Consider the following 22,516-nt stretch of genomic DNA (forward strand, 5'->3'; position numbering starts at 1 on the left):
TATTTGGTTCCTTATCAAATTCTTCTTCTTTAGTGTTTGTAACTGATTTAGTTTCAATTTCATTTGTTGACTCCTCAGTATCTGGATCAGGTAGTTCTTCTTGCTCATCTTGATTCAGCTCATGCACCTTGTCTACTAACCTTTCAAGATCATGATTTGTAATGCACCATTGGACATATTGCCCCTTTAAATTCGCTTGTGTTTTAACACGGGCTCTTAAGCAAAGTGAAGTGATTAATGATGGGAAATAAGCACTTCCTGTCTTCTTTTTAGCATAGTCATAAATCTCCTTGAGAATAATTTTCCCAACATTAATGGACTTTTCTGTCAAGATTGCATATAACAAGAGCATTTGTTCTATCGACATGGTGGAACTATGTGAGATAGGCATAAAACTGTAGCGAACAAAATAAAACCATACCTTTGCTACTGTTTTTAGGTATTCTTTTTGGCAAGAATGGCTCCCATACTTTCTTATAATCCATTGGGATCCCGTATTTGTCACAACATTAAGTACTTGTTGAAGAAAATCCCAATTTATGTTGTTCATCATAGGGTAGTACTCATCTTCTTCAACATCAACTAATTTAAACAAATCATTGATGGGCTTAGAAGCAAGAGGTACGTTTTTCTTCTGAACGATGACCTCAATAGCATATTGTGTGGCCAAACATGCATTGAACTCTCGGACTAGTTCATCATTGGAAAGTGAACGAGCATCACAAAATCGTTCCCATTTGAGATCAGTGATTGTCTTTCTAATTGGCACAGGGACAACCATCAAGTCATTACTCTTCAAATTAAAACCTTTTTCCAGAATCATAGGTTGATGCTTGAAAATTGAATCAAATCTCTCTTTTACTTCATCATTGATCACAATTGGGTTTCAGGAGTAGTCTTGACAATCTAGTTCTTTTGCGAGACATGGTATTTTCTTGAAAATTTGACAAAGTTCTGTTTATAGGGGAAGAAGCGAAATCAGCAAGTGGGTAGGATTTGCTTCGCAAACCATGCGGCGGTGAAGGCAATGCGCAGCAGCACTGGTGGTGTAGAGCGGTGATAGCGGCTACGTGCGGCAACGACGTTGATGCTCTGGCGATTCTCTTATGGCAGCACTAGGTGGTTTCAGCAAAAGAAAAGAAATGGACTAGAGGTTTCTTTCGGGATTTGAGGCTAGTGGCACAAGAAGGAAGTTTAGGGATTTTTAGGTTTAAGCAAATTGCTTTAAGGGATAAAAAAATTAGTAGAATGAAGAAGGGTTTATATAGGGAAAACTAGGGCAACATGTAGCAAAAAATTAGCTACATTAAGGTTACTTGGGCGGCAAGCAATGGAAGTGGCAGCAATAAGTGTGGATTTTCCCTCCTATCTGCTGTCTTGGGCCTCAAATTCTGACTATATTTACAAACTTATTCAATAAAGAGAAACTGATTAGTACTTGGGCCAAATTTGACCCCCTTTTATTAATATAAACATTTTAAATTAAACAAAATAAATTAAACTAGAAAAAAAACCATTTTAAATCTTAATTAGAATATTTCCTCTTAACAAATTACATTAAATTAATTCCCAGGAAAGGTTGGAGGGGTCATAGCGGTCCCGCTTAAGTTCCAATCTCCTTAGACAGAATTAATTAAATGTATTAAATTAAGAAAATAAATTCTAATTAATTATTTATTTACAAAATGAGTTCATAAAAAATCAAGGGTCTGTTAATTTGAACAAAGATTCAACTCGCTCAACGTCACCATCCTAATAATGCTTGATACGTTGACCATTAACTTTAAATGTACCTCCGTAATTGTCGTATAATTCAATAGCTCCATAAGGATAAACTCGATAGGTGGTATAAGGTCCTTTCCATCGGGATTTCAGCTTCCCAGGAAATAACTTCAGCCTTCAATTAAACAACAAAACCTTCTGGCCTTCTTTAAACTCGCGAGATTGTATATGACTATCATGCCATATTTTTTTATCTTTCTTTACACATTTTGGCATTCTTATAGGAAAACAACCTCAACTCTTCCAACTCATCCAGTTGTAACATTCTTCTCACATCGACTTGTTTAATATCAAAATTCAACTTCTTCAAAGCCCAGTAAGCTCTATTCTCCAACTCTAATGGGAAATGACATGCCTTCCCAAAAACCAACCGGTAAGGAGTCATTCCTAACGGTGTCTTAAATGTTGTTCGATAGGCCCATAATGCAACATCGAGCCTTCGAGACCAATCATTTCTACTAGAGCGTACTACCTTTTCAAGGATACCTTTGATTTCACGATTCACTCTTTCAACTTGCCCATTAGACTGAGGGTGATAGGAGGAGCAATCTTATGCTTCACATCATATTTGTCAAGCAACTACTTAAGCCATTTGATCACAAAGTGAGAACCTTCATCACTAATAATAGCTCTTGGTATCCCAAAATCGTGTAAACACATGCTTATGTAGGAATCGCATGACTACCTTAGCATCATTTGTAGGATATGCTTTAGTTTCAACTCATTTGAACACATAATCTACAACAACTAAGATGTATTTGTTCCCATACGAAGAAGGAACCGATCCTAATAAGTCAATGCACCATGCGTCGAATAATTCAATCTCCAAAATATTTGTTAAGGGCATTTCATTCCTCCATGATATATTTCCGGTACTTTGACAATTATCGTAGTTCTTCACATAAACATAAGAATCTTTTAAATAGTGTAGGCCAAAAGAAACCTGCTTGCAAAATCTTTGCTGCAGTACATGCACCACCAAAGTGTCCCCTACTTGGAGATGAATGGCAATGATATAATATCTCAGGAGTCTCACTTTCAGCTACACACTTTCGGCTACACACTTTTGGATTATATTATCTGCACACTTGTAACACCTCTTACCCATGTTCGATGTCAGAACAAAGTACGAGGCATTACCAGACTTAAACATACACATTCATGCAAAAATCGGGCCGTAAAATCTCTTTTAATTCAAAAGCTTTCAAACACATGCATATTGTCCCTTATTTGGGTCTACGAAGCCCAAAACATTCATCGAAGTCGATTCGGGACTAAACCGAGAACTTTGAGAAGTTTCAAGAAAACTTAAAAATTTTTTCTAAGAAACAGGGTCGCACGCCCGTGTGGACATAAGCACACGCCCGTGTGCCTTTGGCACGCCCGTGTCCTCAGGCCGTGTAACTCTCTGTTTATGACATCAGCATGCACATCGAACCAAACGGCCAGGCCACATGCCCATGTCTCCAGGTCGTGTCCCTCACACAGTTGGGACACACGGCCGTGTCTCAACCCGTGTGGCCAACACTTAGGCAATTTTCCAAGCCTTCATGGCTATTTTCCAAGCCTTCATATTACCCATAATCTCTTACAACCTTATGCACATCAAAATCGCAAATCATGGCATCATTTTAGTGATTAAAAACTCTTTATTAAGACATATCCTTAACATTAACATGTCCTCTTACAAGTAATGCATCTACTCATGCAATACCAAGTCTAGATTCCTTATTTTACATTCATAAGACTTGTCATTTTGATGACCACTTTTACCATTATACTATGGTTACCAACTTATCCATCACTCAAGTTCAATCATTATTATGTTGTGTTTATAACGTGCGATTACTACATGGTTATGACCACCTCAATTGGTCATAGAGCATACATCCTACGCACATGTCATATTACTAACCATGCATGGCAAACAAACATAATCACCTTATAAACATTAGACATGACAAACATAATCACCTTACAAGCCAAAATCAATATGAGCCATATCTCATGGCCATTTACATATAACTCAATATAAGCCAACACATTTGGCCAAAGAAAAATAATACATGTCAATCAACTCGATCCCTATACATGCCACTCACTTGAAATTTCTAATATATACTTCATTATTCCAAAGGTAGTGACTTGATAGTGTGATGCTGCCTTCGAGATCTCCAACCCCGAGCTAACCTGAAAACACTAAAGGGAAGGAAATGAAAAGAGTAAGCTTTATAGCTTAGTAAGACCGTATGAAAATAATTAGCAATTTATCAACTTGCTTCTCATGGTAATACAACCCTTTTTGCATTTTTACTCATGCTCTAGTCAAGCTGTTTTCTCAAGTCATGGTCACTAAATTATTTATATCTAGAGCTACGGAACTCCAAATTAAGTTCTACTAATTTTCCCTAAATCTAGACTCACATATTTTCTTACCATAAAAATTTTAGAATTTTTGGTTCATCCAATTAGTGCAGTTTATTCCATAAAGTTACCCTTTTTCGCTGTCTGACAGTTCTGACCCCTCTTCACTAAAAATTAATTATCTCATAATACGGGACTCGGATGATATTTCTGTCTATTACTATTGAAAATAGACTAATTAATAATTATAAGCACATAAATTATAACTCATAACTATTTTCTTAAAATTTTCAATGATTTTATCAAATCAGAACAGGGGATTTCAAAGTTATTCTGACTCTGTCTCACAACAATTAAAATATTTCATAATATGAAACTCTTTTTCTTACACCATTTCTTCTATGTGAAACCAAACTCATTAGGATTTAATTACATATTTTATGCAGTCTGTAACTCAATTTTCACAATTTTTGGTGGAGTTTTAAAGTCGGACTATGGCTGCTGTCCAAAACTATTTTAGTGTAAATTAACGATACTACGTTTATCACACCATATTAATTCATTTTCACCACATTGGCAAGGTTACATATTCATACATCATAAGTATAGACCTATAATCACAAGGTCATCACAAATTCATTCTCATAAGCATGAATTACCTATTTACATCTTCACTAAATGTGCACCATAAACTAAAATCATTTCTCATGAGCTTGGCATACATACCTGTGTTACTCAACATGCTCATATTCATTCCTTACTAATCATATAACATGAATTGAATTCACATCTCATCAATTTCATGTAAGTACCTGTACCACTCACAATATGGTCATAACCTTTCTCATTTAGCTTAAACAGTAACTCTCACCGTTAAACCATTCGAAAAGCTATCGGTTATTCACTAAGCCTCAAACATAGGCTATAATGTTGATGCCATGTCCAAGACATGGTCTTACAGTGGCTCTCACATATCCATGCCGATGCCATGTCCTAGACATGATCTTACACTGACACATCTCGTAGCCGATGCATGTCCCAGACTTGTCTTACACAGGCTTACATTCTTGAGGCCGATGCATGTCCCGACATGGTCTTACACTGGCTCTCATAATGTGGCAGATGCATGTCCTAGACATGTCTTACACTGGCACACAAATAACCCGAATGTCATGGCATGAATATCCGAATTGTTTCTTAAGGTTCAAACGAGAATTCTACTATCTCAATATTCATCATACATAATCATTTCCACAGCCAAGCAATTCATGCTATATCAATTTAAACACATATAATAACAATGTAGTTGTGACAGCCCTAAAGTGGCCCTAGTCGGAAAGCGGTCTCGGGACCGCTAGACCGAGTCACCAAATTATTTGAATGTGATAATTATTGCCTAAAGTATGTGAATATAAATGTGTGAAAGTTTTAAGCTTCGATTTAGTTAATTGCATGTGAATTTAGTTGATAGGACTTATGTGAGAAAATTTAGAAATGTGCTAGGCAAATGCAAGTGGCCTAATAGTGCATGTAATCAAAGGGGTGGACTTGCATGTCAATTTCCCCCCCATTTAAGTACTAGTGGCCGGCCATGACAAGGGATGATGGGAAAAACATGTCATGAAACATGTTGTGTTAATGGAAAAATAAAATAAGAAGCATGGGCAAAACATGTCATGAAACATGTTGTGTTAATAGAAGAATAAAATAAGAAGCATGGGCAAAACATGTCATGAAACATGTTGTGTTAATGGAAGAATAAAATAAGAAGCATGGGCAATAAACTAATAAGAAATTGAAGGAAGAAAACAAAGAGAAAAAAAATGTGTTCATCATTCTCATGCATGACCAAAAAAAAGAAGAGAAAAGCTCTCATGTTGTTCTTGGCCGAATAGGAGAAAGAAAAAGAAGGAAAAAGAGCTTTGAGGAAATCGGCTATGGTGGTTTGATAGACTAAGGTATGTTTGATGATGTTCCATGAGATGCATGCATGTTTTAGTAGTTAGCTTGAGTTCTAAATAGCCCATGGTTCAAATCTTTACTATGTCATGGAGATGATATTCGGCCAAGGTGGATTGGTGTTGATATCATTTGCATGCTAAAAGTGAAGCTTTGTAATGGTGCATGTGATGGTGGATTGATGATTCTTGAATCTTCTTTTTAGCATTTTTGAGTGAGACATTAAGTTTTTTGTTTAACCATGACCAAAAATTGAAATGGTATGGTGTTGTGATGCAATCGGCCCCAACATAGACATGTATGTTCGGCCACATGAATAAGTACATAAGTTATGTGTATGTTCGGCCATAGGTAGCCTATTGATGGCTTTAGCTTGACTTAGAAAATTCGGCTAAGGGGAAATATTAGCTAGTATGTTGAATTCGATTCGTGATTTCGTACATATGTGACTCTAGTGTCTAATGTATATATGGGTTAAGTACCTTGAGCTTCTCTTTTGATGTTCGAATGAATTGTATTAAATTGCTTGATGTGATTAAAAATGCGTATGACCATTGTGTATTTGAGCTAAAAGGTGGCCATATGACCTATCAAACTCCTTGTCATATTCGGCCATAAGCTAGCAAAATGAGACTTTAATGAGTTAAATTTGTTTGAATTAAGCTCAAGAGCAAAGGGGAACTAAATCCGATAAAGGGAAGGAAAAAGTGGTCGAATAGCCGTCGAAACCGTTCGACAACAGCCGAGGTAAGTTCTTGAGTAATAGAGCTTAAATTATGATTTGATTAGATCATGTTTTAAGCAAATCAAAATCATGCTCTTTGTGTGTGGCTATTGAGCTGAAATTGCAAGAGTGATAAGTGTCTTGTGTTTGAGTTTTGCTAATGAAAATGAAATACGAATGTGTCATGATTTATTGTTAAATGTGCATAGTTATTCGAATGATGTCCGGGCTAAGTCCCGAAGGCTTTCTGCTAAGTGACCATATCCGGACTAAGATCCGAAGGCATTTGTGCGAGTTACTAATTCCGGGCTAAGCCCGAAGGCATTGGTGCGAGTTACTAAATCTGGGTTAAGTCCCGAAGGCATTTGTACGAGTTACTATAACCGGGCTATGTCCGAAGCCATTTGAACGAGTAGCTATATCCGGTTAAATTCCAAAGGTACGTGATTTGGGAATGAACGATCTTGCTGTAAAAATTTCAGTTGATACGCTTGTAACATCCCAACATTGAGGTATGTTTCGTATGTGCTTTGAATTAGTTGAGCCCTTACAAATAAGTATTCGCTCAGTTGATAAATGAGCTACCGGCCTTTGGCTAAGTTGATCTTTGTGTATGAATATAAGGGTTGGTAATGTGAAGTAAGTATGATATTGAGAATTTGTGCATATGAAATTATCTGTTTAGCTACATGAATGCTATACTTTTGTTGTGCTGGAATCCCTTGCTCAAAACTTACTAAGCATAAATTGCTTACTCCGTTTCTTTGTTTCTCTGTTTTATAGATTTTGGCTCGTCAGCTATCGGACTCGGGATTTTTGGAAGTCGAAGTATCCCACACTATCAAAGCCCCCTTTTGGTACAATTTTGGTTGAACTTTGAAATGGCATGTATAGGACTACCCTTTTGTTGTTGGTCATGTACCCTTCGGTTTTGTGTAAATTTGGATAGCCATGCGAAAATGGCTTAAATATACTTTGATCATAGCATTATAATCGTTTTGTATGTTGTTCGTCGAGAGGTATGGAAATGTTGGTAACGGTTAGCCATGGGAAGGGTTATTCTTGATCACTTTTGGAATATGTATGACAAACTCTAGTTGATCCATGGAGGATCATGAAATAGGTAAAGTTTACCTTAAAAAAACAGATGCTGGCAGCAGTAGTGATGTGGATGTGAAAAATCACTAAAAATAGTAGGAATGGAATTAAATAGTGAATAAATTATGTAAGCGAACCTTGATGAATCTATTTTCATAGGAAAGTAACGAAACGATCATATGGACAGTATGTTAAGAGATATTCAGGTTCTCGTGAGACAGGGCCAGAACGGTTTCTGGATTCCCTGTTCCGACTTTGGAAATTCATTATAAATTAACCAGAGATAATTAGGAGTCATGCCATATATTTATAGATTCCTCTATGAGTCTAGTTTCTATAGAAACAAACGGCATCAGTATTGAAGCTCTGTGCAGGGAGATATCCAAATCGTAATGCATGAAGGTCAGTGTAGTCGCTCCCTGTAACAGGGGAGAATTTAACTAATAAACTGTACTAATTGGCCCGACCAAAAATTCTAGAAAAAATATGTAGATGGACATATGAGTCTAGTTTCAGGGAAAAATCGCGAAACTGATTTTCAAGTTGTGAAACTCAAGATATGATTTTTAACGTGACAGCAACACAGTTAGCCAGCTGTCTGGAAATTTTTTAAAATGGACTGCGATAGTAAGCGAATTTAGTCTGTGAACCCCTCGTGTCCGACTCCGGCAACGGTCTCGGGTACGGGGTGTTACAGTAGTTGTATTATTTACATACAACTTACTCGTTTCAATGGAATATCATAATCCATCAAATCTCCAAGCATTCAATCAACATATAAATGTTATTTACATTTGACATCACTTTCTCGTATACAATATCATCAACATAAACTTTAACACAATCATGACAAGATAGATTTTCTAGTATAATAACAATGGCATAAATATCATGCTCGTTTAATCACACGGACTTACCTCAAATGCAATTTAGGCTAATTATTCTCTTTTTGTCTTTAACCACGCATTTTCTCGATTTAAGCCCAAATATTGATTTTCTTGATCTAACATGATGAAATTCACTCATTTAATCATTAAATAAATTTGGACAATCAAAATTCACATTTTTGGCAAAATGACCATTTTGCCCCTAGACTTTTACAAAATGACCATTTTCCCTTAGGTCCGGAAATCAATTTTTATCGAATTTCCTTATTAGCCAAGCCTAACCAACCAATTATTACTCTTATGACAACCCCAATTTTCCACTCTGTCACACAATTACAACCTATTTTTATAACTTTTACAAAATGGCCCTTTTAGGTGTTTTCCATGAAAATCCTTTCACATAAGTTGTTTATTACACAACCAAGACTCATTTTCTTCCATAAAAATTCAACAAACAACATAAATCCTTTCATGTAAAATCCCTATTCAACCATTTCACAAAATAGTCCCCCCATTAGCTAGTTCATGCTATAAGGGTTCCAAAAGTACAAAAATTATAAAAAATAGGCATCTAAATCACTTACTTGCAAGGGATATAAGTTGCCGAAATTTTTGAGCTTTCAAAAACCCCTCTTTGCTGGTATTTTCAGTGGGGAAGAAGAAAGATGAAAAGATGACAACAATTTTTTTCTTTTTGTTTTATTTTATTACCAAATAAGCCACATAATGCACACCAACTTTGACTTTTCAACCTTTTTTTGTCTCCTTGATCAGCCACTAACATATTTATCATCTATTTACTCAATAAAGACCCTAATTTAATGTTATATAGCTATTTGGCACTGTTATCTAGCAAAACAAAACTTTTTCCGTTTACGCGATTTAGTCCTTTTTCGCAATTAAGCATGAAATCGCTAAAATTATTTCACCAAAATTTTCATGCACTCATATGATCATGCTATAATACATAAATTATCATTAAAAATAATCTCTTCGGCCCCAGAATAGTGGTTTCAAAGTCACTGTTCCAGCTAGGCGCAAAATCAGGCTGTTACAACACTGTTTAAACAAGAACGGGTCCTCCAAAAAAATAATACCGGCTATCATGAAGGAATTTCTTCATTTTTTGGTATGTCATTTCTTGAGGAATTATTCCACATGCAAGATAATTGGTAAAATCAGCAAACCAAGGTGTTTCATGAATTTGACTCACCTCAAATAAGTGTTCACTAGGAAATTCTCGTTGATAGGCACATGTGATCGAGTTACCTCATCTTGCTCCGACCTTGACAGATGATCAGCTACTTGATTTTCAACACCTTTTCTATCTTGGGTTTCAAGGTCAAATTCTTGGAGTAAAAGTATCCAACGAATTATTGTAACTATGGTACCTATAAGATATGAGTGGAATTTGTCAAAAGCAAAAACTATAGCAAATAGTTCCTTTTCAGTTACCGTATAATTGAGTTGGGCTCCCATAAATGTTCTACTTGCATAGTAAATAGGGTGGAAGATTTATTTTTTCTTTGACCCATCACAACTCCAACAACATAATTACTTGCATTGTACATCAATTCAAAAGGTGTGCTCCAATCAGGTGTAATGATTATTGGGGCTGAGATTAACCAGTTTTTCATCTCTTCAAAAGCTTCTCAACATGCTTTGTTAAAATCAAGCACTGCATCTTTCTCTAACACCAAACAAAATGGTTTAAAAATTTTCGAAAAATCTTTGATAAACCTTCGGTAAAAATCGGCATGGCCGAAGAAACTTCTGACTCCTTTCATATTCATTGGGGCCGGTAATCTTTCAATTATGTCCACCTTTGCTTTGTCGACTTCAATTACTTTCTTTGAAATTCTATACCCTAAGACAATCCTTTCCTTAACCATAAAATGGCATTTCTCCCAATTAAGGACAAGATTCGTCTCTTCGCATCTCTTCAGTACTTTAGCCAAATTACTCAAACAAATATCATAAGTGTTACCAAAAACAGAAAAATCATGCATGAAAACCTCAATAGAATTTTCAACCATATCAGTGAATATTGCCATCATGCATCGTTGAAAAGTTGCAGGTGCATTGTATAAACCAAAAGCATTCGCCTAAAAGCAAACGTGCCATATGGACAAGTAAAGGTTGTTTTATGTTGGTCTTCCGGATCTACAACTATTTGGTTATATCTCGAATAACCATCTAAAACACAATAGAATTCATCACCTGCCAGGCAGTCTAACATCTGATCCATAAAAGGCAACGGAAAATGGTCCTTCTGAGTGGCTTTATTTAGCTTTCTATATTCAACATAAATTCTCCAACCAGTAAAAGTTCATGTTGGGATCAATTCGTTAGCTCATTCTCAACAATTGTAATTCCACCTTTCTTCAGCATACACTATACCAGACTTACCCACGAACTATTTGAAATGGCATAGATGATTCCTGCATCTAGCCATTTGATCACTTCCTTTCTCACAACTTCCTTCATAAAAGGATTGAGCCTCCTTTGCCCATCAATTCGAGCTTTTTTACCTTCCTCTAGAATAATTTTGTACATGCAAAATGAAGGCTTACACCTCAAATATCAACTATGGTCCAACCAATTGCTTTCTTAAATTTCTTTAGAACAGAAATTAGTTGTTCATCTTGATCTTTTGTCAATTTTACTGAAATAATCACAGGTAAAGTGGAACAGTCACCTAAATAAACGTATTTCAAATGGAAGGAGATACCTTTAGTTCGAGTGTAGGTGGTTCTTCAATTGACAATTTGGGTTGCACAAATTCTCTAACTTCCAACTCCAATGGTTCAAACCATGTGGATTGAATAAAATTTCTCGGATTGGCTTCCACTAGAACCATGTTTTCTTCACTTTCTTCATCCTTCAAAAGGTCAAATCCTAAGGCTTTCTCCAATGGATCTTCTTCAAAATTGCTTTCCATAGAAATCGAGGTTCCTATCTCTTCTATAACTGAAAACTCTTCTGTCGAATCGTGAAATCTCATCACTTTAAGAATGTTAAAAGTTGCCTGATCATCTTGAACTCGCATGGTGAGTTCGCCTTTCTATACATCAATTAACGTTCTTCTTGTGGCTAGGAAATGTAACACCCCATGCCCGAGACCGTTGCCGGAGTCGAACACGAGGTACTGACCGACTTAATTCATTTACTTGCACATTTCATTTTAAAAATTTCCAGACAGCTGGCTAACTGTGTCGCTGTCACCTTAAAAATCATATCTTGAGTTCCACAACTCGAAAATCAGTTTCGTGATTTTTCCCTAAAACTAGACTCATATATGCATCTACAATTTGTTTTCTATAATTTTTGGTCGGGCCAATTAGTACAGTTTATTAGTTAAAGTCTCCCATGTTACAGGGATCGACTACACTGACCTTCGCGCATTACGACTTGGATATGTCCCTGTACAGGGCTTCAATACTGATATCGTTTATTTCTATAGAAACTAGACTCAAAGAGGAATCTATAAATATATGGCATGACTCCTAATTATCTCTTGTTAATTTATAATGAATTTCCAAAGTCGGAACAGGGAATCCAGAAACCGTTTTGGCCCTGTTTCACGAAAACCTAAATATCTCTTAACATACAACTCATATGACCGTTTCGTTTCTTCCATATGAAAGTAGATTCATCAAGGTTCATTTACATAATTTATTCACTATTTAATTCCGTTCCTACTATTTTTAGTGATTTTTCACATCCACATCGCTGCTGCTGTCAGCATCTGCCTTTAAGGTAGACTTTACCTATTTCATAGTTTCCATGATTCAATTAGCCCCTTTTTTTTTTGCATACATAGCACAAAGTATAATCATGATTAACCATTCCAATGGCTAATCGTTTCCAAACATTTCCATACCTCTTAGTGATCAACATACAAAACGATTATAGTACTATGCTAAAAACGTGTATAAGCCATTTTCGCATGGCTATCCAAATTTACACAAAATCCATGGGTACATGACCAACAACAAGAAGGGTAGTCCTATACATGCCATTTCAAAGTTCAACCAAAATTGTACCAAAAGGGGGCTTTGATAGTGTGGGAGACTTCGACTTCCAAAAATCCCGAGTCTGATAGCTGACGAGCCAAAATCTATAAAACAGAGAAACAAGGAAACAGAGTAAGCAATTTATGCTTAGTAAGTTTTGAGCAAGGGATTCCAGCACAACAAAAGTATAGCATTCATATAGCTAAACGGATAATTTCATATGCACAAATTCTCAATATCATACTTACTTCACATTACCAACCCTTATGTTCATACACAAAAGATCAACTTAGCCAAAGGCCGGTAGCTCATTTATCGACTGAGCGAATACAGATTTGTAAGGGATCAACTAATTCAAAGCACACACGAAACATACCTCATTGCTGGGATTTTACGAGCGTATTAATTTAAATTTTTACAGCAAGATCGCTCATTCCCAAATCAAGCATCTTCGGGGTTTAGCCGGATATAACCACTCGCACAAGGCCTTCGGGTCTTAACCCGGATATGGTCACTAGCATAAATGCCTTCGGGGCTTAGCCCGGATATAGTCGCTAGCACAAATGCCTTCGGATCTTAGTCCGGATGTAGTCGCTTAGCACAAAAGCCTTCGGGACTTAGCCCGGATATCATTCGAGTAACCATGCACATATATCAATAAGTCATGTCACATTCATATTTCTTTTCCATTACCAAAGCTCAAACACAAGACACTTATCACATTTACAATTTCGGCTCAATAGCCACATACAAGAGCATGATTTTGATTTACTTAAGACATAATCTAATCGAATCATAATTTAAGTCCCATTACTCGAAAACTTACCTCGGATGTTGTCGAACGATTCCGATGGCTATTCGACCACTTTTTCCTTCCCTTTATCGGATTTAGTTCCCCTTTGCTCTTGAGCTTAATTTAACAAATAAATTGATTTAATCATTTGAGCATCGAAAAGAGGAACTCAAGGTACTTGGCTCACATATATTCATTAGGCATTAAAGTCACATATGTACGGAATCATGAATCAAACTCAACACATTAGTTAATACTCTCCTTAGCCGAATTTTCTAAGTCAAGATAAAGCCTTCAATATGCTTACCTATGGCCGAAGAACACAACAACCTATGTACTCATTCATGTGGCCGATTATGCATGTCTATGTTGAGGCCAATTATATACTCAATACCACACACAAATGGCATACCTTTTACTAACTAATGCATTACATATTATAACTCAATACGCATCCATCATGTACTCCGTAACTGAAACACCATCATATGTAAATATATACCTTGAGATATTGTATATGTCATACCAATACGTCATGTGCAAACATATATATATGCATATGTGCAAGAGTCGAATCTCAAAGTAGATTATAACTAAACATGAACATAAATCCAAAACACAAATCTTACCTACCATGCAATAAGCATAAATCATACTTATGGATATACCATGGCCGAATACATCACAACACCATACCATTTCAATTTTTGGTCATGGTTAAACAAAGAACTTAATGTCTCACTCAAAAATGCTAAAAAGAAAATCCAAGAGTCATCAATCCACCATCACATGTATCATTAACAAGCTTCATATTTAGCATGCAATGGCATTAACACAAAATCCACCTAGGCCGAATATCATCCCCATGACATAGCAAAGATTTGAACCATGGGCTAATTAGAACTCAAGCTAGCAACTAAAAACATGCATGAATCTCATGGCACAACCTCAAACATACCTTAATCTAGATACAAGTATGGCCAAACCTCCTCCTAATCCTCTTCCAAACCAAACATGAAGCAAGAACTCCTTCCTTCTTCCTTAGAATTTTCAGCCAAAAGAAATGAAAAAGGATGAACAAATTTTTTTTTCTTTTCTTCAACTCACGACAATAGGGGGGGAAACACTCACACACATTCCTTTTTTTTTGTTTTCTTCCTTCCATTTCTTTTTAGTTTATTGCCCATGCTTCTTATTTTATTTTTCCATTAACACAACATGTTTCATGACATGTTTTACCCATCATCCCTTGTCATGGCCGGCCACTAGTACTTAAATGGGGGGGAATTGACATGCAAGTCCACCCCTTTGATTACATGCACTATTAGGCCACTTGCATTTGCCTAGCACATTTCTAAATTTTCTCACATAAGTCCTATCAACTAAATTCACATGCAATTAACTAAATCGAAGCTTAAAACTTTCACACATTTATATTCACATATTTTAGGCAATAATTATCACATTCAAAAAAATTTGGTGACTCAGTCTTGCGGTCCTGAGACCACTTTCTGACTAGGGTCACTTTAGGGCTGTCACAACTCTTCCCCACTTAAGAAATTTTCGTCCCCAAAAATCTTACCGGTAAATAGGTTTGGGTATCGTTCTTTCATCGAGCTCTCGGTTTCCCAAGTAGCTTCCTCGATCCCGTGTTTGAGCCATAACACCTTTACGCGGAACCCTTTTGTTTCGCAACTCTTTCACTTCACGAGCTAGGATACGCATCGGTTCTTCTTCATAACTCATATCGGCTTGAATTTCAACCTCTGATGGGCTAATTATGTGCGATGGATCAGATCTATAGCGTCGAAGCATCGAAACATGAAAGACGTCGTGAATCTTTTCAAGTTCAGGGGGCAAAATCAATCGATACGCAACTGGACCGACTCGTTCGGATATTTCGTATGGCCCGATGAACCTCGGACTCAATTTGCCCTTACACCCAAACCTGAGTATCTTTTTCCAATGTGAAACTTTAAGAAACACCTTATCTTCCACCTGATATTCAATGTCTTTTCGTTTCAGATCCGCGTACGACTTTTAACGATCTGAGGCTATCTTTAGACTTTCATAGATTACTTTTACTTTCTGTTCAGCATCTTTAATCAAATCCACTCCGAAAATTTTACTTTCACCAAGCTCGGTCCAAAACAATGGTGTACAGCATTTACGCCCGTACAAAGCCTCGTAAGGTGCCATCTTAATACTTGATTGAAAACTATTGTTGTAAGTGAATTCAATCAATGGTAAATACCGTTCCCATGAACCACTAAACTCAAGGATGCAACATCTCAACATATCCTCAAGTATCTGAATTACCCGCTCGGATTGACCATCGGTTTGTGGATGAAAAGCGATGCTAAAATGCAGCTTGGTACCCAAAGCTTCTTGCAATTTCTTCCAAAATCGCGAGGTGAATCTCGGATCTCTATCCGACACAACAGAAATTGGTACCCCGTGTAATCTCACAATCTGAGAAACGTACAATTCAGCTAGTTTTTCCAATGAAAAATCCGTACGCACGGGGATAAAGTGAGCCGACTTAGTCAGTCTATCAACAACAACCCAAATCGCATCCTTCATACTTGCTGACAATGGCAGTCCGGACACAAAGTCCATTGTGACTCGATCCCATTTCCACTCGGGTATCATGATCGGCTGAAGTAATCCTGAAGGCACTTGATGTTCCGCTTTCACTTGTTGACATATTAAACATCTCGAAACAAAGTCGGAGATGTCTCGTTTCATACCATGCCACCAAAACCAACGTTTCAAATCGTTGTACATTTTCGTACTCCCCAGGTGAATTGACATTCGGCTACAATGGGCTTCGTTCAGAATCATCGAAATGAGTTCTGAATTCCTTGGAACACACAAACGACTTCTGAACCTCAAACAATCATCATCATCAATTTGAAACTCCGATTCCTTGTTCGGAACACACTCAGCCCGTTTTGCAACCAATTCATCTTCGACTTTCTGAGCTTCACGAATTTGATGAATCAATAATGGTTTGGCTTTTAATTCAGCTACTAACACATTGTCGGGTAGAACAGACAAGTGTACATTCATCGTTCGCAAAGCAAACAGTGATTTTTGGCTTAAGGCGTCCGCAACCACATTAGCCTTTCCCGGGTGATAATTAATGACAAGCTCATAATCTTTCAACAACTCAAGCCAACGCCTTTGTCGCAGATTCAAGTCTCACTGGGTCATCAAATATTTGAGACTTTTGTGATCCGAAAATACATGGCACTTCTCACCAAACAAATAATGTTGCCATATTTTCAAATCAAATACGATGGCGGCTAGTTCGAGATCATGGATCAGATAATTTCTCTCGTGTGGCTTCAATTGTCTCGATGCATAGGCCACAACTCGACCTTCTTGTATCAATACGCAACCCAACCCAAGTAGGGATGCGTCACTATAAATGACAAACTCTTTGCCTGATTCGGTTTGTACTAAAATTGGAGCTTCAGTCAAATAAGTTTTCAGTTGATTGAAACTTTTCTGACATTTCTCCGTCCATTCGAACTTAACATCCTTTTGAAGTAGCTTCGTCATTGGTGTGGCTATCATCGAGAAACCTTTTACAAATTGTCGGTAATAATCGGCGAGCCCCAGGAAGCTCCAAACTTCGGTAATATTTCTTGGAGGCTTCCAGTTAAGTATGGCTGAAATTTTGCTCGGGTCAACTCGAATACCCGATGCGGATACCACATGTACCAAGAAGCTAACCTCTCTCAACCAGAACTCACACTTACTGAACTTAGCATATAACTGCTTATCCCGCAAAATTTGCAACACTAATCTCAGGTGCTCAGCATGTTCGGTCTCATCTCTTGAATAGACCAAGATGTCATCAATGAACACAACTACGAACCGGTCCAAATACTGTCTGAAGATCTGATTCATCAAATCCATAAATACCGCAGGGGCATTAGTGAGCCCGAACGGCATCACTAAGAACTCGTAGTGACTGTACCTCGTTCTGAAAGCAGTTTTGGGTACGTCCGAATCTCGAATCCGCAACTGATAATAACCCGATCTCAAATCTATCTTTGAAAACATTGAGGCTCCCTTTAGTTGATCAAACAAATCATCAATACGCGGTAATGGATATTTATTCTTTATCGTCACTTTATTCAGTTGATGATAGTCAATGCACAACTTCATGGTTCCGTCCTTCTTTTTCACAAACAATACTGGTGCACCCCAAGGTGAGAAACTTGGTCGAGCGAAACCTCTATCCGTCAATTCTTGCAACTGAGCTTTCAACTCTTTTAACTCGGTTGGTGCCATACGATACGGAGCTATCGAAATCGGCGTAGTCCCAGGTACAAGCTCAATACCAAACGCTATCTCCCGAACAGGTGGCAAACCCGGTAATTCTTCGGGAAAAACATCCGGGTATTCACAAATTACTGGTACCGACTCGAGTTTCTTTTCTAATTCCTTGTTATCGAGTACATACGCAAGGTATGCTTCATACCCCTTTCTTACATATTTCTGAGCCAACATTGAGGATATTACAGCTGGCAACCCATCCAAGTCCGTAGACTCAACTCGGATTACTTCGTTATTTGCGTACCTCAAATCAATAGTCTTGCTTTTGCAATTTACAACCGCATCATGCACGGTCAACCAATCCAACCTGAGAATAACATCAAATTCATCAAACGGTAGAAGCATCAAGTCCGCCGAAAAACAGGAACCTCGAATTACTAGGGGACATTTCTTACACACTTTGTCGACAAGCACGTAACGACCCAAGGGATTTGACACCCGAATTACGAACTCAGTAGACTCAATAGGTAAAGTCTTACTGGATGCTAAGGTTTCACATATATAAGAATGAGTAGAACCGGGGTCAATCAAAGCAATTACATTAGTATCAAAGAGAGTAAAAGTACCGGTAATAACATCAGGCGAAGAAGCATCCTCGCGGGCACGTATAGCATAAGCTCTAGCAGGCGCACGAGCCTCAGATCTGGTTGTAGCATCTCTAGGTCCTCTCTGACCGCCACTAGCATTGCCCGTGTTTCTAGACGGTCTACCCTGAGCAGTAGTAGCACCTGGTTTCCCACTCTGACTTACATTTTGTTCAGGCAACCTCGGGCAATCCTTGATAAAGTGGTCAGCTGATCCACACTTATAGCAGGAGCGGTCATGGAACCTACAGCTCCCCGAATGCCATTTACCACAATGCTGACACTCCGTTCTGTCTCGATGTTCATTCCCAACACTGGCGACCGAACTGCCTCGTGTACCCACAGGGGGTCGATCACGATATCGTCTAAAAAGGCCCGAAGTGCCTCTAGACCAGCCCACATCATCTCGAAATTTCTTCGATGCCTGTTGAAGAGACTTTCCCGAGGATCTTTTACGAAACTCTCCAGTTCCCACATCAACTTTTTGTTTTTCTTTTGTAAGCTCTTTGGCTTTACAAGCTCGCTCGACAAGTACTACGAACCCTCGTATTCCAAGAATGCCAACGAACATTTTTATATCTTCATTCAGCCCATCCTCGAAGCGTTTACACATGATAGCCTCGGACGAAACACATTCCCGAGCGTATCTACTAAGTCTAACAAATTTTCGCTCGTAATCAGTAACTGACATAGAACCTTGCTTAAGCTCAAGAAATTCCTTCCGTTTTTTATCAACAAATCTCCGACTGATATACTTTTTCCGAAACTCAGTTTGGAAAAACTCCCAAGTTACTTGCTCTCGGGGCACAACAGAAGTCAGAGTACTCCACCAATAGTAGGCAGAATCGCGTAGCAAGGAGATAGTACACTTTAGGCATTCATCGGGTGTACAAGATAGCTCATCGAGTACCCGGATAGTGTTGTCCAACCAAAATTCAGCTTGCTCGGCATCGTCGCTATCCGTAGCTTTAAATTCAGTAGCCTTATGTTTTCGAATTCTGTCAACTGGGGGCTTATTTGACCTTATTTGGTCAGTTATCGGAGGTATTGTAGGTGCGGGGGTTGTATTAGTCGGGAATGGAGGTTGTGAAACAGCCGTATTAGTTCGAATGTATTGGTTGAACCAATCATTCATCACGCTATAAAAAGCTTGCCTAGCCTCATCATTCGGATTGCTAGCAATCGGTTGAGAGTCCGCCGGAGCTGTCCCTTGTGCGGGAGCAGGCGCCACACTCTCAAGATCATCAGCTACCGCTCGGTCGGGATCAGGATCCATTACTATAAATAAACACATTTTCAATTGTCAGAAATCACCACACTATCAAATAATTACAAAATGGCATGTATAGATAGACCCAAACGTATTACGGTAGTCCTAGAATCGACTAAACCGTGCTCTGATACCAATAAAATTGTAACACCCCGTGCCCGAGACCGTTGCCAGAGTCGAACACGAGGTGCTGACCGACTTAATTCATTTACTTGCACAGTTCATTTTAAAAATTTCCAAACAGCTGGCTAACTGTGTCGCTGTCACCTTAAAAATCATATCTTGAGTTCCACAACTCGAAAATCAGTTTCGTGATTTTTCCCTGAAACTAGACTCATATATGCATCTACAATTTTTTTTCTATAATTTTTGGTCGGGCCAATTAGTATAGTTTATTAGTTCACATTACCAAATTCTCATATGCACAAATTCTCAATATCATAATTACTTCACATTACCAACCCTTATGTTCATACACAAAAGATCAACTTAGCCAAAGACCGGTAGCTCATTTATCGACTGAGCGAATACAGATTTGTAAGGGATCAACTAATTCAAAGCACACACAAAACATACCTCATCGCTGGGATTTTACGAGCGTATTAATTTAAATTTTTACAGCAAGATCGCTCATTCCCAAATCAAGCATCTTCGGGGTTTAGCCGGATATAACCACTCGCACAAGGCCTTCGGGTCTTAACCCGGATATGGTCACTAGCATAAATGCCTTCGGGGCTTAGCCCGGATATAGTCGCTAGCACAAATGCCTTCGGATCTTAGTCCGGATGTAGTCGCTTAGCACAAAAGCCTTCGGGACTTAGCCCGGATATCATTCGAGTAACCATGCACATATATCAATAAGTCATGTCACATTCATATTTCTTTTCCATTACCAAAGCTCAAACACAAGACACTTATCACATTTACAATTTCGGCTCAATAGCCACATACAAGAGCATGATTTTGATTTACTTAAGACATAATCTAATCGAATCATAATTTAAGTCCCATTACTCAAAAACTTACCTCGGATGTTGTCGAACGATTCCGATGGCTATTCGACCACTTTTTCCTTCCCTTTATCGGATTTAGCTCCCCTTTGCTCTTGAGCTTAATTTAACAAATAAATTGATTTAATCATTTGAGCATCGAAAAGAGGAACTCAAGGTACTTGGCTCACATATATTCATTAGGCATTAAAGTCACATATGTACGGAATCATGAATCAAACTCAACACATTAGTTAATACTCTCCTTAGCCGAATTTTCTAAGTCAAGATAAAGCCTTCAATATGCTTACCTATGGCCGAACAACACATCAACCTATGTACTCATTCATGTGGCCAATTATGCATGTCTATGTTGAGGCCAATTATATACTCAATACCACACACAAATGGCATACCTTTTACTAACTAATGCATTACATATTATAACTCAATACGCATCCATCATGTACTCCATAACCGAAACACCATCATATGTAAATATATACCTTGAGATATTGTATATGTCATACCAATACGTCATGTGCAAACATATATATATGCATATGTGCAAGAGTCGAATCCCAAAGTAGATTATAACTAAACATGAACATAAATCCAAAACACAAATCTTACCTACCATGCAATAAGCATAAATCATACTTATGGATATACCATGGCCGAATACATCACAACACCATACCATTTCAATTTTTGGTCATGGTTAAACAAAGAACTTAATGTCTCACTCAAAAATGCTAAACAGAAAATCCAAGAGTCATCAATCCACCATCACATGTATCATTAACAAGCTTCATATTTAGCATGCAATGGCATTAACACAAAATCCACCTAGGCTGAATATCATCCCCATGACATAGCAAAGATTTGAACCATGGGCTAATTAGAACTCAAGCTAGCAACTAAAAACATGCATGAATCTCATGGCACAACCTCAAACATACCTTAATCTAGATACAAGTATGGCCAAACCTCCTCCTAATCCTCTTCCAAACCAAACATGAAGCAAGAACTCCTTCCTTCTTCCTTAGAATTTTCAGCCAAAAGAAATGAAAAAGGATGAACAAATTTTTTTTCTTTTCTTCAACTCACGGCAATGGGGGAGGAAACACTCACACACATTATTTTTTTTTGTTTTCTTCCTTCCATTTCTTATTAGTTTATTGCCCATGCTTCTTATTTTATTTTTCCATTAACACAACATGTTTCATGACATGTTTTGCCCATCATCCCTTGTCATGGCTGGCCACTAGTACTTAAATGGGTGGGGAAATTGACATGCAAGTCCACCCCTTTGATTACATGCACTATTAGGCCACTTGCATTTGCCTAGCACATTTCTAAATTTTCTCACATAAGTCCTATCAACTAAATTCACATGTAATTAACTAAATCGAAGCTTAAAACTTTCACACATTTATATTCACATATTTTAGGCAATAGTTATCACATTCAAAAAAATTTGGTGACTCGGTCTTGCGGTCCCGAGACCGTTTTCCGACTAGGGTCACTTTAGGGCTGTCACAGGAAAGGTCTCCCAAGGATAATTGGCATTTCTTTATCTACTTAAAAATCTAGAATAATGAAATTAGCAGGAAAAGAATCCTTGATCTTTCCTTCGAGGTATGCTAAAGATCGATCCACTAGCTGGAGCGTCACAGTTGTAGGTCTTACTTCTCCTA

This window comes from Gossypium hirsutum, chromosome A11, assembly GCF_007990345.1.
Source record: "Gossypium hirsutum isolate 1008001.06 chromosome A11, Gossypium_hirsutum_v2.1, whole genome shotgun sequence".
Classification (NCBI taxonomy): domain Eukaryota; kingdom Viridiplantae; phylum Streptophyta; class Magnoliopsida; order Malvales; family Malvaceae; genus Gossypium; species Gossypium hirsutum.